Below are 13,061 nucleotides of genomic sequence, written 5' to 3' on the forward strand. Positions count from 1 at the left end.
CTCATCTACATTATACCAGGGCAGTTCTGGCATTTCAACCTCAGGTAATGTTGGCCACCTTTTGATCCATGTTTCAACCAACCACCCAAACAAGCTGTTAACACCTTTTCTAACTGCTCTAGCTATAACATTGAATGCAGAATCTCTGCTTAGTGGGCCCATATCAATAAATTCAGCCTGATCCAGCCTTATATTCCTCCCACCATTATCCCACACTCTTAAAATCCATTGCCACACATATTCCCCTGATTTCTGTCTATATAAATTGGAAAACTCACACAATTCTTTTGGAGTATAACGTACCTCCTCATGTGTGATACTTTGTACCTCACCTTTAGGGGCCTGTTGGGACTTTAGTCTAGTTATAGGTCTAGAAGAAATGAGGGGTGGTGGGGGTGGGTCATGAAAAGAATTAGAAATATCTTCCAAGCCATTTGCTTCAGGGCTTTCATTTGCAGTTTCATCTGGTGAAACAGGATTAATAACTCTAGGGCTAATCCCTTCAGGAGGAGGTTGGGTGGCCAATTCCTCAAGGCAGGCTGAAGGTGGGGCGGCTATGTCCTCAGGGCAGACTATTACAGGGTTATCTAAAGAAGGCTCAGCATGGTCTAGGGTTTCAACCTCACCCCCAACATCATTATCAATCCATATGTCACCATCCCATTTTTCAGGGTCCCACTCCTTTCCAATCAATGCCCTCACTTTAACGGCAGACACCATGCAAGACTGAGATTTCAGTTTACGTTGTAAAGTTGCTACTCTAACAATAAGATTCTGAGTCTGATTTTCAGAGATCTCAAGTCTACGGCTACAGGAAATAAAATTTTCCTTGAGGATACTCATAGAAACCTCTACATCTTTCAGACGGCACTTAAGCTTCTTGTTTGAAGCCTTAAGCCCATCCCTTTCACCCTTTAATGCAGACAGTGTATCTAACAACAACCAACCAACATCTCTATAACTCTTATTTCTACAAAACTCTGTAAAGGTGTCAAGAACATTATCCCCCAGAGTCTGGCTTCGTACAAGCGAAGCATTAGGAGAATCGAATGATGATATTTTGACTATCTCCTTTGCCAACTCAGTCCATGGATTGGGAGTGTCATTCTGATTATGGGAATCAGAGTCCTTAGAGTCTCTGAGCCCAGTCAGAGTAGAAAACCATTCATAAAAACCCATTTTTAAGATTCTGTTCCTTAAGAACCACTCCTGGTACCAAGATGTATTAGTTAGGGTTCTCTAGAGAAACAGAATCAACAGGGAACACTTGCAAATATAAAATTTATAAAAGTGTCTCACGTGACCGTAGGAACGCAGAGTCCAAAATCCACAGGGCAGGCTGCGAAGCTGATGACTCCAATGGATGGCCTGGATGAACTCCACAGGAGAGGCTCGCCAGCCAAAGCAGGAATGCAACTTATCTCCTCTGAGTCCTCCTTAAAAGGCTTCCCATGATTGCATTTAGCATCACTAATTGCAGAAGACACTCCCCTTTGGCTGATCACAAATGGAATCAGCTGTGGATGTAGCTAACGTGATCATAACCTAATCCTATGAAATGTCCTCATTGCAACAGACAGGCCAGTGCTTACCCAATCAGACGAACAGGTACCACAACATGGCCAAGTTGACACCTGTCCCTAACCATGACAGCAGGGGTCATAGTTCATTCTTTCTCCATGTGAGTATCCCCTTATTGCAACATTTGTTGGATTTTTGTTTGTTTGGTTTTTCATTTGTTTATTTGCTTGTTTGTTTCCTTGGGAAGTACACAGGCTGAGAATCAAACCCAGGTCTCCTGCAAAGCAGGTAAGAATTCTATCACTGGACTACCCTGGCACCCTCTTTTGCCCATTTTAAAGTTGGGTTGTTGATCTTTTTGTTGTTGAATTTTAGGATCTCTTTATATATTCTGGATATAAAACCCTTATCTGATATGTGGTTTCCAAATATTGTCTCCTATTGTGTATGATTCCTTTTTACTTTCCTGACAAAGTTCTTTGAGGTACAAGTGTGTTGAATTTTGAAGAGATCCTATTTATCTAGTTGTTCTTTCATTACTCATGCTTTGGGAGCAAGGTCTAGGAAACCACCTGTCACAAGATCCTTAAGATATTTTCCTACATTTTCTTCTAAACATTTTATGGTCTTAACTTTATGTTTAGGTCTTTGATACATTTTGAGTTAATTTTTGTATGAGGTGTGAGATAGGGGTCCTCTTTTATTCTTTTGGTTATGGAAAACCAGTTTTCCTGGCACCATTTGCTGAAGAGGCTGCTCTGTCCCAGTTGAGTTGACTTGACTGAAAAGATCAATGGGCCATAGATTTGTGGGTCTACCTCTGAACACTCAATTCAATTCCACTGGTCAGTATACCTCTCTTTATACCAGTACTGTAATGTTTTGACCACTGTAGCTTTATAATATGCTTTAAAGTCAGGTAGTATGAGACTTCCCACTTCATTTTTCTTGCTCAAGATATTTTTAGCTATTTGGAGAACACTATTCTTCCAAATAAATTTGATATTTGTTTTTCTATTTCTGTAAAGTAAGTCTTTGGAATTTTAATTAGTATTGCATTGAATCTATTAATCAATTTGGGCAAAATTGAAATTTTAACTATATTTAGTCTTCCAATCCATGAACATGGTATGTTCTTCCATTTATTTAGGTCTTCCATGATTTCTTTTAACAAAGCTTTGTAATTTTCTCTGAATAGGTCTTTTATGTTCTTCCGTGCTGGTTTGAAAGAATTGTACTCTAGAAAATCTATGTTTTACTCCTCCAAATACCATTTTGTAAATACAGCTGTTTCTTCTAATCCCTATTCAGTACTGTATGTTGGAAACTTTAATTAGATTATCTCCATGGAGATGTGACTCAATCAAGTGTAGGCATTAAACTTAACTAGGTGGAGATATGTCTCTACCCATTCTATGTGGGTCTTGATTAATTTACTGGGATACTATAAGAGAGGACACATTTCTTGGAGAGAATGCCTTGAGAACAATGAGAAAGCCATAGCAGAGCCGAGCAGAGCCATGAGGCCAACAGAACCAGAGTCCACCAACCAGCAACCTTTGGAGATCCTGAGAAAACAGAGAATGCTGCAGAACCACGAAGCACAGAGTCTACCAGCCTGTGACCTTTGGAGATGAAGAAGGAAAACCCCTCCCAGGGGGTTTCATGAAACAAGAAGCCAGAAGAGAAAAATAGCAGACTTTACCATGTGCCCTTCCAGCCAAGAGAGAAACTCTGAATGTCATTGATCTTCTTGAAGCTAGGTATCCTTCCCTGCATGCCTTAGATTAGACATTTCTATAGACTTGTTTTAATTGGGACATTTTCTCAGCCTTAGAACTGTAAACTAGCAACTGATTAAATTCCCCCTTTTAAAAGCCATTCTGTTTATGGTATATTACATTCTGATAGCTAGCAAACTAGAATATCTTGGTTATATTTATTCCTAAATATTTTTCTTTTTTGGTTGCTATTATAATGAAAGTTTTTCTTGATGTCCTCTTCAGATTGATAGAAACAAGTTGTATAAAAACATAACTTGTTTTTGCATATTTATCGTGTAACCTGCCACTGTGCTGTATTTGTTTATTAGCTCTAGTAGCTTTACTATAGATTTTTCAGAATTTTCTACATACAGGATCAGGTCATCTGCATACAGTGAAAGACTTACTTCTTCCATTCCAATTTGAATGCTTTTATTTCTTTTTCTTGCCTAATTGCTCTAGTTAGAACTTCCAGAACAATGTTGAATGACAATGGGGACAATGGGCATGCTTGATCATACCTCATCTAAGAGGAAAAGTTTTCAGTCTTTCCCTATTTAGTATGATGTAGTTGTGAGTTTTTATATATATTCCCTTTATCATGTTGAGGAAGTTTACCTCTATTCCTTTCCTTTGAAGTATTTTCATCAAGAAAGGATGCTGAATTTTGTCAAATGCCTTTTCTGCTTCAGTTGAGATGATGATGTGCTTTTTCCTCTTTAATTTATTGATGTGATATATTACATTAATTCATTTTCTTATGTTGAACCACCCTTGCATACTTGGTCATGTTCTATAATTCTTTTAATGTGTGCTGGATTCAATTTGCAAGCATTTTGTTGAGGATTTTTTTTGCATCTATATTCATTATTTGTGTGTAGTTTTCTTTTCTTGTACTATCTTTGCCTGCCTTTGGTATTAGGGTGATGTTGGCTTTATAAAATGAGTTAGGTAGCTTTCCCTTCCTTCAATCTCTTAAAGAGTTTGAGCAGGATTGGTACTGATTCTTTATGAATGTTGGGTAGAATTGACATGTGAAGCCATCTGGTCCTGCACTTCTCTTTCTCAGGAGTATTTTGATGACTGATTCAGTCTCTATCTTTTTTTTTTTTAGTGGTTTGTTGATGTCATCTGTTTGTTTTCCAGTCACTGTTGGTTGTTCATGCTTTTCTGGAGTTCTTGATTTCATCTAAGTTGTCTAGTTTGTTAGCATATAGTTGTTCATAGTATCCTCTCATTATCTCCTTTTTCCATGGGGTCAATAGTTATGGTCCCTTCCGATTTCTGATTTTATTCATTTGCATCCCCTCTCTCTGTTTCTTTGTCAGCCTAGCTAAGGGTCCATCCATTTTATTGACTTTCTCAAAGAACTAACTTCTGGCTTTATTGATTGTTTCTACTGTTTTCCTATTCTCAATTTCATTTATTTCTGCTCTAATCTTTGTTATTTCTTTTCTTCTGTTTTCTTTGGAGTTAGTTTGCTGTTCTTTCTCTAGTTCCTCCAGGTGAACAATTGATTCCTTGATTTTTGCTCATACTCCTTTTTTAATATAGGCATTTAAAGCAATACATTTCCCTCTTAGCACTGTCTTTGCTGTATCCCTTAAGTTCTGATAGGTTATAGGTCTCATTTTCTTTTTCCTTGAGATATTTACTGATTTCTCTTGTAATTTTTTTCCTTGCCCACTGGTTGTTTAACATTATATTGTTTAGCCTCCATAAATTTGTGAATTTCCCAGGCTTCATCCTGTTATTAATTTCTAACTTCATTCCACTATGATCTTAGAAAGTGCTTTGTATAATTCCAATATTCTTGAATTTACTGAAATCTGCTTTGTGCCCCAACATGTGGTCTATCCTAGAAAATGATCCATGAGAACTCAAAAAAAATGTGAATCCTGCTGTTGTCTAGTTCAATTTTCTACAAATGTTTAAGTCATATATTGTATTATTCAAGATCTCTGTTTCCTTATTGATCCTCTCTCTAGATTTTATTTCATTGATGTGAGTGGTGTATTGAAATCTCCAACTACCATTGTAGATGTGTCTACTTCTCTACTCATTGTTGTCAGTGTTCAACTCACATATTTTTGGGCACTCTGGCTTGTTTCATAGATATTTATGATGGTTATGTCTTTCTGATGAATTGTCCCTTTCATTAATACATAGTGTCCTTTGTTGTCTCTTTTAACTGTTTTGCATTTGAAGTCTAATTTGTCTCATATTAGTGTAACTCCCCTTGCTCTTTTCTGGTTGTTGTTTGCATTGAATATCTTTTCCCAATCTTTCACTTTCAACCTGTTTTTTTCCTTGGGTCTTAAGTAGACAAATGTTACTTGTAGATAGCATATAGATGGATCCTATTTGTATTTTATCCATTCTGCCAATCTGTGTCTTTTGATTGGGGAGTTTAATCCATTAACATCTAGTAGAATTACCATAAAGCTATACTTTCTTTAACTGTTTTTTTTTTTTAGATTTTTATCTATCATGTCTCATTTTTTTTCTTTTAACCCTATTAGCCACCCTTCCTGCTAATCTTCATATCTACACTCTTCTCCTAACCTCTTTTGTATCTTTTCCTATCTGCCTTTAGTGCTCCCTTTAGTATTTCTCATAGAGCAGGTCGCGTGTTCATGAACTTTCTCAGTGACTGTTTATCTGTAAATATTTTAAACTCTCCCTCATTTTTGAAGGACAGTTTTGCTGGATATTGAATTCTTTGTTGGGAGCTTTTCTCTTTCAGATCTTAAATATGTTATCCCACTTCCATGGTTTCTGCTAAGAGATCCACACTATAGTCTTATCAAACTTCCCTTGTATGTGATGGATCATTTCTTTCTTTCTGCTTTCACACTTCTCTCTTTGTCTTTAACAAAATCTGATTAGTAAGTATCTTGGTATAGGTCTACTAGACCTATTCTATTTGGGGCCCTTTGTGCTTCTTGAACTGTAGTTTTATATCTTTCATGAAAGTTGGGAAATTTTCATTGATTACTTCCTCCAGTATTCTTTCTGGCTCTTCTCCCTTCTTTTTTCCTTCTGGAACAACCATAGCATGTGTATTCATAAGCTTCATGTTGTCATTCAGTTCCCTGATACCCTGTTCAGACTTTTCCATTTTTTCCCTATCCTTTTATGTGTAGAATTTCAGATGTCCTGTCTTCTAGTTGACTAATTATTTCTTCTACCTCTTCAAATCTGCTGTTGTATGTCTCCATTTTGTTTTTCATCTCTTCTATTGTGCCTTTCATTCCCATAAGTTCTGACCTTTGCTCTTCCAAGCTTTCAAGTTCTTCTTTATGAACATCCTGTGTCTTCTTTATATCATTGATGTATTTTTCCATGTTTTCTTTCAATTTGCTGAATTGATTTAGAAGATCTGTTGTTGTTGTTTTTTTTTTTTTTTTAACATGGGCAGGCACCGGGAATTGAACCTGGGTCCTCTGGCATGGCAGGCAAGCATTCTTGCCTGCTGAGCCACCGTGGCCCACCCTAGAAGATCTGTTTTAACATCATTACCAGCTATTTCAATTCCTGCATTTCAATTGAGGTGTGAGTTTGTTCCTTTGGTTGTGACATATCTTCATTCTTCCTGGTATGAGTGAAGGTTTTATGCTAATGTTGAGGCACCTGATTTTCTTGCTTAGTTTATTCTAGAGGTTACTTTATCTCTCTTGCCTAGGGTTCTCCTTCTGGTTGTATTTGTTCTCTATCTGTTCATCTTTCTCACCACCAGTTGTCAGATTTGTTCTGCACCCCTGCTCCCCCAGTCTCCTCCAAAAACCAGACACCTACAGCGGTCTGCCTCAGGGATGGGAGTAGGCACTGGGCATCACAGTATTGTCTCTATTTGTGGGTTAAACAGATCTGCTGTCTTCCAGTAGGGTTCTGTTTTTCACCATCCTCTAATACCTGAGTTTGTTTTAGGGCACTGTTTAAACAGTTGAGTCAGCCATGTTTCTCAGTCAAAACAGGGGTAGGTTCCCATGCAGGGGGCCTAGACCAACTCCAGTCAGCCTGAAATAATTTCCTGGGTAGTCTCTGAAAAAACCCTTCAATTCCTTTGCATTTCCGTGCTTCCCAGCAGATGGCACTGTTCGATAACGTAATAGTCCTCAGAGTGTGCCTTTTGAGCAGAGCCTTGCCTCATCAGGTCAGGCTGACTGCAGGGTTCCTGGACCCTCTCTTTGTCAGCCAAAATCTGGCTCAATATGTATCTGTGTCCCATATTATTTGTGGTGTAGTACAACCCCAAATGTCCCAGTTTTTAGCCTTTCCCCAGGCAGGGATCAGGTCTTTTGCTGCCATTTCTCACCTAGGTGGGGGGAGGACTTTTGGACCCAGGGCTGGAAACACAGCTTCTGTCCATTTTCTCAGGCTTTCTCTCTCAGTGACCTAGGTCTTGAAATGATTTCCCCTTTCTCCAGGTCTCCAAAAGAGGAGGGTCTGTCCCACTGCTATGAAAAACATGTATACTATCCCACTTGAGAGGGGTCCTTACTCCTGTTTCTCTGCCTGCCCTGTGCTGTGAGACTGAGTGAGGGGGAGGGGAGAGGACTGGCTGGTCCAGGGTGAAAATTTCCTACCTGATATTTCTCTGCTTCTTTAATTCATGACTTGTAGGGTCCCTCTCCAAGCGATATCCTCCTCCAGATTTCTGAACAATTCAAAATTCTTTTTTAATGTTGAATCTCTAAAGAGAGAGTTCTAGTACCTATTACATTTGCTGTGTTGATAATTTCACACACACACACACACACTTAGTTTTTGGAATCTTTTAGGCAGGGTTTATATTAATTCTTCTTGAAATCATTGGTAGATTTCATCTATGAAGCCATCTTGTCCTGGGCTTTTCTTTGTTGGTATGTTTTTGATGACAGATTCAATCTCTTTATATATATTTGTCTGTTGAGGTGTTCTGTTTTTCTATTTTATTATTCTATTATTCATGTGCTTTTCCTGGAATTTGTCTCTTCACCTAGGTTGTCTAATTTGTTGACATAGAGTTGTTCATGGTATCCTTTTATGATTCTTTTTATTTAAATATTATTACGGTAAAAGCAGTATTTACTGCAACCATTTTATCCTTTGATTTGTGTATATTATATATCTTAATTTTGTCTCCCTTTTAGTTATTTATGATTATTCTTCATTTGTTCACTCTCCCCAAGCCTCTCTCTCCTGTCCTTTCCTTTCAGTCTGCAAAATTCCCATTGGTATTTCTTGTGGGGCAAGTCTCTTGTTGACAAATATTCTCTGTTTCTCTTTATTTGTGAAATTTAAGCTCTCCTCATTTTTGAAAGAGTTTTTCTAGATAAAGAATCCTTGATTGGCTGTTTTTCCTTTTCAGTACCTTAAAAATGTACCACTGCCTTCTCTCCTCCATGGTTTCTGATGAGAAATTGCCACTTAATTCTATTGTGGTACATTTATATGTGATGAATTGTTTTTCTTTTCCTGCTTTCAGGATTTGCTTTATCTTTAGCATTTGACACTGTCATCAGTATGTGTCTTTGAGTAGATATATTAGGATTTATTCTGCTTTGAGTATGTTGCACTTCTTGGACGTGTATATTTAGGTCTCTCATAAGAGTTAGGAATTTTGGGGCCATTATTTCCTCAAATATTCTTTCCTCTCCTTATGACCTCTCTTCTCCTTCTGGGATACCCATGACACATCTATTTGCATGCTTCATGCTGTCATGCAATTCCTTGAGACCCTACTGAATTTTTGCCATTCTATTGTCTATCTTTTCTTCTGTCTCCAAGATTTCAATATCCTTTCTTCTCATTTACTGATTCTTTCTTCTACCTGTTTAAATCTGCTGTTGCGTACCTTCAGTTTATTTTTAATTTCTTCAGTTGTGCCTTCATTCCCATAAGTTCTTTATATTTCTTTTTATACTTCTTTAAGCTTACACATTTTCTTCTTCATATCCTCTATCTCTTTATGCATATTTTCCTTCATTTTCATGAGATGATTTAGGAGATTTGTTTGAACATCTTTGATAAGTTCCAAATTCTGTGTTTCCTTCGAAGTTTTAACTTTTTCCTTTCACTGGGCCATATTTTCCTGTTTCTTAATATGGCTTTTAATCTTTTGCTGATGTGTAGGCATCAGATGAACTTGAGTTTACTTGGAAGTTCAATTTCTTTCACTTCCTTTGGGTTTTATTGTTGACTGGCTTCATGTTAAGGCTCTCCTTTGAATCTTGATTTAGTGTATTCTAGACCTTTAGGATTTTCCATATTTACTGATCAGATCAGATTTTTTTTTTTTTCAACTCTTCTTCATCTAATTCTTGCCCTGGGTATGCAGTACAGTTTTTAAGATTGCATTATTTGTGTAGTTGTTTCAGGCCTATAGTCTTAGGTTTGGGGCTGTTTATACTCTCTCTTCCTCCTCAGCTGTGTAAAATAACAAATGTTCAAAATAGCAAGCCGCACCACTAAGTAAAGCCATGCTAACAGTATGATTCTGGTAAAAACCCTTGGCTCCCTCCCAAATCAATGTCAGAGAGCTTAATTGGTAGCCAATGATGGGTAAGACCCTTCCTTCAAAGCTTAAAAGCAATCTAAGACAGGCACAGTCACCTTGGCTAATAAAATAAAGAAGGGGGAAATGTAGGAGCAGAGGTTAAAACAAGACCTGCAGAATTTGTTGAGAACAGCTAACTTCAGAGTGGTGGCAGTGATAATCTGTGGAGATTGCTATTTGCTTAATGGAGAACAGTCTGAAAGAGAACAAATGTTCGTTTTGTCTTAACCCCAGGTTCTTTACGGTCATCTTAAGTAAGCAATCTGTATTCTCTCCAGGTGCATACGCACTCTTTGTCACGTGAACCCTGAAGTATATAAGCAGGACCCAGTTAAGAATAAAGCTGTCTGTTGTTGCTGAGCTTCAGACCCCTGATCCCGTCTGTCTTGCTCGTCATTCCTTAATATCCTTCGCACCCCACTCCGATGTGGAAGCAACATCTGGCACCCAATGTGGGGCCTTTCCTCTGTTCCTTCTCTAAGAATTTTGATCTGTTCTGTTTGCTTTTGTTTTGCCTCAACATTTTTTTTTCTTTTACAATCTTTTCTGTGTCAATGCTGCTTTTTGTCTGCATGGCAAATTCCAGGGAGGACTTTCCCAAGTCAGTATTTACCAGCCAAAACTGGTCCTGGAAGCCACAAAGGAGATGAAGACTAGTTCCAAAGAGCCCTACAAAGAGGGTCTGGAAAAATACCAAAACACTTTCTTTGACAGCTCCCTGAAGCTGCAATTTACTGGCCTGCCTAGCATATGGTATCATTCACCAAACTGTTCTCTGAAGCCTTAAAGAGGCCTTACATCTCTGAACCTCCAATGCCTTCACTCCTGTCAGGGGTAGTGGTGAAACAATGGCCACCATTATCCCTGTCTGGACAAAAGCAGCAGTTCAGAGCAAGGACCCAGCAATTTATATTAGTCAATCAAAAGCTGTGATCAGTACTGCCCATGCCTCTCCCAGCCCAGTTCTTGGGGGAGAGGTGTTCTACATCCCCATCCAAAGCAGCCAAGCAGAAACTGGACTTTGAGGTAGATTGGATCACCTTGAGAGTGGAGGATAGGTGTGGCAGCTGCAATGAAGCAAGTAATTTGTAGTTATTTACCAGAGTTTCTTATCCTCTTTGTCCAACTTTCCTTAGATACTGTATGGTGCTCCCCTGACCTCGAAAGTCCCGAAACATTTGTTTTAGACAGTATTTGCCTGCCTACTAGTTGTTTTTGGAGGACAAGTGAGTGCTGTCACTTCTCTGCCATCTTGCCCAGAAATTCTCTCTACTTATTCTTAAGATCAGGAAAACTATGGGTTTCCTGCAAGAGTTTAGACTTTCTATCCTTTACTGGCATGTAATCATTAGCCATAAAAGTGGGGAATTTAGCCACATGGAAGCAAAAGCCCTGTTCTATTGAATTCTGTCATTTATCGTAGGTTAATAGAAGTCTGCAAGTGTTCTGTATCTTTCCTATGGACCTAGTTTTCTCTGTCTAGGTTTCTTAAAATTCTTTAGATTTTTAAATCTGTTAAATTAACCAGTATATACCTCATATCATATTTTTATATTTAAAATGCTCTCATGTTTTGTAATTTTTCTAGGTTAGAATGAGCCATTTCAATTTTCATTCAGTCAGGAAAGTTATCTTGTATTACATGTCTAAATTTGTTTTTCTGTTTCACTGTTTCAGTTTTTTCCTTCTGTTGTATCAGTTATCCATATGTGCATCTGCATTGCTTTTCCATTGTATCTATCAGCTCCTATGTTATATCTTCCATAGCTTTGCCTTTTCCTCTGCGTTTTGGGAGATTTTTCTTCAACAGCTGTTATATATAATTTTATTCTGATTCTTGGAATTCTTAATCTACCTTCTGTACAATTGTTTTGCATGAAACCCAAGTTTACTTCCTTGATTTTTCAGTCTTTCTTGCCTCTTAATCCTCAGTGCACATGGTACATGCTCAATAAATCTTGTTGTAAATAAAGGATCCAAACTGTAATACAAGAAACTAAAGCTTCTTATATTTCATAATATGAGGATGGAACCTTTGCTTGGTTTTAGTGTTACTGCAGCAATGGGGTTCTTGTTTTCTCCTCATTTCACTCTCTTTCGTAAAGGTAAATTTTGAACCTCTATATATCACCAAATGAAACTTGTCAGTGTTCTCTTAGACCATCCTCATCTAGGTGACTGATAATTTAGATTTTATGAGTATTGAAATTTTATTTAACTAGACCAAATTATTTTGCTTATTCTTTTTTTTTAATTATTAGGACAGTTGTAAGAATACAGACAAGTCATGTAGGAAAAGTTCCCATTTGCCTTCTCACTCCTTACACACAGTTTTTCCTATTATAAATATTTTTTGTTAGTGTGGTATCTTTTTCACAATTGATTAGGTAATATTATTATAATATACATGATTAAATATAGTCCATAGTTTGCATTAGTGCTGTACAGTTTTATGGTTTTAAAAATTATCCTGATAACATATATATAACCTAGAATCAACTGTTTGGCCACTTTCAAGTACATGATTGAGTGGTGTTAAATAGGTTCATGGTGTTGTGCTATCCTTACCATGTGGTTGGTTATTTTAAAAATATCTCCTGGCAAGGGATGTTTAAGTACCCAAATCCTCATCCTCACTTACCCCCTTCATAATAGCATAAAGTAATGTGTACTTCCGGTAGCCATAAGTGATTATTCCTGATTAATTTTTGTACCAGATTGATTTTGCAAGAAATTACTTCCTATCATACTCTGCCACTAGACTTCCAAAAGAGATTGCCCCTTAAGCAGATTACCTGAAAAGTATGTTCTTAAAAAAAAAATCTTCCATTTAAGAAGCAAAAATAATATAAGATGATATAGTAAAATTGAAGGAAGCTGGTAAGTACACATTTTATCTTTCCTGAGTTCTTTGATTTGATTGAGAAATAAACATTTAAACCTCAAATGCAGAACGTGGTTTTCAGATGATGATAATTTTATATATATATATGAATGATTACATGAATAATTTGCCAGTCTTAATTCAATGGCTTTTGTGAAAAAGTCAGTTAACAAATTAAATATTTTGCCTAATTTAGGCAAAAGAGAGAGAGAAGGAAACATACTTTGGTGACAAATAAAACATATTTATAAGCCATGTGAATAAATATGTGAATTTAAGCTCTTTAAGTTATATTTTGCTTTATTAAGTGAATCATTTTAATGTGACACATTCAATTAAAATAGTGTGTTCA

General features: G+C 37.2%; 1 long non-coding RNA gene across 1 annotated transcript in view; it reads left to right on the plus strand.

Annotated features, from left to right (window-relative positions):
* The window catches only part of LOC143677634 (uncharacterized), a 61,589-nt gene that overhangs the window by 31,684 nt on the left and 16,844 nt on the right, over nt 1-13,061 (plus strand). The gene's annotated exons all lie outside the window — the stretch shown is intronic.

This window comes from Tamandua tetradactyla, chromosome 3, assembly GCF_023851605.1.
Source record: "Tamandua tetradactyla isolate mTamTet1 chromosome 3, mTamTet1.pri, whole genome shotgun sequence".
NCBI classification, from domain to species: domain Eukaryota; kingdom Metazoa; phylum Chordata; class Mammalia; order Pilosa; family Myrmecophagidae; genus Tamandua; species Tamandua tetradactyla.